Source organism: Propithecus coquereli, unplaced genomic scaffold (genome assembly GCF_000956105.1).
Source record: "Propithecus coquereli isolate 6110/MARCELLA unplaced genomic scaffold, Pcoq_1.0 Scaffold117, whole genome shotgun sequence".
Taxonomy (NCBI): Eukaryota; Metazoa; Chordata; class Mammalia; order Primates; family Indriidae; genus Propithecus; species Propithecus coquereli.
Genome location: NW_012135747.1, coordinates 2,622,793 through 2,626,197, shown reverse-complemented (window position 1 = coordinate 2,626,197; position 3,405 = coordinate 2,622,793).

The window sequence follows — 3,405 nt, the reverse complement described above, 5'->3', positions numbered from 1 at the left end:
CATTGTTTTAAGGCATAACATTTTTATATCTTGGAGAATTTGTACAGCTTTGGGGACTATATTAGATGCTTTCTTCTGACCCTACATTTCTTCATTCAATATAAAACATTAGTTTAACCAGACCAGTACTTGCAGACAAACACTGATGGTGCTGATTGTAGCAGATGATGCATCACCAGTGTTTCAGAACTAATACTTCAACCATTCTAGACCAGAGGCCTTAGCAGGTAAAATGTAGGAAAAAGCAGGAAGGCAGAGCCTAAGAAGCACTTGACAAAGTCATATGACAAAGGACCAGGACTTTGGTATTCAAAATACAATAGGAATGGTGGAAATGCAGTGAATTTAAGAATCCGTGTGTTATAAAAGCCAGATTAACTGAAAATCTGTTTCCTGGGTCCTAAGTCTTGTAAGTCCTGCAGACCACATTTGGTATCAACTTTTTGAGGCTGATCTGAGAACCTACTTAGGCCATTAAAATTTTTGAGAGATTAAAGTACTATTGAAGAGGTCAGCAGTGTGCCCCTTACAATGTGTATGTTAATGAATACAGCCTTAGCTGGTGGTTTCCTGTTCCTAGTTCTGTCTTCCCAGCAACTTTCTAGGTGGATTTACTTAAAAAAAAAAAAACAAACAAAACTCTTGCTCTGGTATAGTCTGTGAATACACTAGAGAAATTACCTGTAAAATCCCATCCTTAAAAGTTATGAAATGAAGGAACATTGACATTATTCTCTATATGCACAAATTGGAAGTCAGGTAGTTCACACTCTCAAAAGAGGTATGTTCATTTAAGTGGTGAAACTGTGTACTTGGCAAGACTTAATTAAAGCCCTGTACTCAATACTATCCCTAAACCCTTTGGTTAGTGCAACACACACTGTATTTCACAGATTGTAATAGTACGTGATCTTTTTCTTTGTGGTACATAAAATGATGATGCACTTTCAGTCAATGGTGTTTCACATTATGTCTTATTTGAAAGAAGTCTCAGCTCCTGTACCTAGGAGTGTGTGTACACCAAAATCCCTCCCCGCTAGAAATGAACAAAGATCTAAATAAACCATTATTAAGCCTTCAGCTCAAGCTGGGATACTAATAGAAATATGGAGAAAAGAGTTTAATGACCTCTCCCCACTTTTGGAGTAGCTGTCAAATGGGACTGTTCAAAATCACCTGAAAACTTTTTTAAAAATATATATAGCTCGAGCCTCACCTCTTAAAAACGCAGATTTATTGGTGTAAGGTGGGGCTTATGCATAGTATTAAAAAGCACCCCCAGGTGACTGAAAAGTATAGCCTGATTTGAGAAACAGGGTTAACATTCGCTTCCTGGGGCTCGGCCTAAAGAGGAGGTAGTTGTATTAAGCAGGCTCTGTGCCCAATTTACCTCTAGAAGAAGTATTTCACCAATTAGGAAGTTTGGGCTCATTAGCAAACACTGCAAGAGCAGGGAGCTATCAAAATAGGCTGAATTCTTTTTAGGAAAGGAGAACAAAACTACCACAGGAGTTTGGGATGTCGAAAGTGTGGAAGAGGCTGAAGTGGGGGAGGAGAACAGAGACATCTATTCTTGCTCTGATTTCAGAGAGCCTACCGTACGCTCTTCAGGGGAAGACTGCCCTGTGCATATTACACTTCGATTTAAGACTTTTGTTAAACTAAACACAGTAAAATCTGTAAGGCCAGCCAAAAATCTGTTAGTAAAAATTGACCCTAACAAATGGTCCTTACGAGTGGGTCCTATGATAAGGCTAATACTGGGAGTCCAATTTAGGTCTCAGTTTTAAATACTGCATTCTGGTTTTATTTCCAATTGAAAGGAATGTCTTGGTTCTACTGCCTTATAAATTAGCCTGAACAATGGTTATTGGCTAAGATTGCTACTATAAATTAAGACAAGGGAGCTGCAAACACACTACGTATTTGTCTCTTACAAATAGATGAGTGGAGGCCAAATATTTTCATAATTAGCCAACTCAGTAATCCTAGTCCCTACAATTTAGCAAACTCAATATTTGCCTACTCTGATCTGCAAGGCTCAAGAGATTTTCCTTTTTTTAAAAAAACAAATGGCACTTTGAAAAATCTTCAGTGGTATTTTATGAATCCCCTTGCTGTGAATGCTACTCTATTACAGTCTGCAGTAACTGAGGGCGGAAAAGAGTATCAGTTACCCAAATTAAACCTTGTACGGTGTGCTCCCAGATGAGATGCTATGCCCTTGTTAAAATATGTTTGCTGAACTCTGTATTAATCCAAAGTGCCTGCTATTTCACAGTCAGCTTCATGGCATACAAGGTTCTAATGAAAAAAAGCATCTGGCACAAGTTTTTGATTTGAATAACCACTACCCTCAAGGAATGGATGCACAGGGAAATGGTACAGTATCAGGTAAATGGAAGAATTCTCATTGCTACTTTGAGGAAAATTACCTTAGGTGAGAATATTATTCTAGTGCTTCTGTCTTTGAAACAGACCAATAGCTCACCAGTTTTTCTTAAGTTAAACTGCTGAAAAGTACAGGTCCACAATCTCTTATCCAAACCTTTGAGCTTATTTGCATTTTGGAATTACAGATTCGAAAGAATTTTTTAAAGCATATTATGTAGTGCAGCCACCAATAGGGGTCATAGTCCTATTTAGTGAATACCATAAAATACCCTCAACAATTCAGATCAGGTTTTGCTGCAAACTGAGATTTTTTTTGTAGGTTTTATTTTTATTTTTTTTTGTATTTTGGAATTGTACATGAGAGATTGTGGACCTCTATAAATTTCTATGGGAACAAGCAATCCAAAATTTAAGAGATCTTCCCTAAGATATGCCCCTTTTTGAAAAATTTCGAATCTTATATGAGAACCACTGAAAGTTTAAATATTAAACCAATCTTTATTATTTAAACAGTTTTCACGGCATTTTTTAAAATAAATTTTAAAAATAAATATTTGCATTAAAGCAGAAAGTCACATGTATTGCATCAACTCACTTTTACAGTTTAATGACACGAGATAACTAAGCATCAGCACCATAAAACTGTTAAGATTTGTTTCTTAAAATTCAAAGAAATAGTTCTATGCACTGAAAATTCTGACTAAATACTAACCTGCAGCATCAATAGTTTTGAAAGCTATAACCCAGTGATTGGTTCTCATAGTAGCCAATGTTTCTGTTACTGGCAACTGCAGACACAAAGTTCTTCCATTACTAAATGTTAATTAGCTTTCTGATAAACAACTCCCCCCATCTATCAGCATCTCAGGATTCACAAAAGAGGAAAGAACTTAAAATTATTTGGTATAATTCCTATCTGTAATTTAGGTCTGCACAAAGATATTTATTCTAGCAAAAAGCAAAGACTGTTTCCACCATGCTTTTTTTTTTTTTTTTTGCTTTTTATAGATT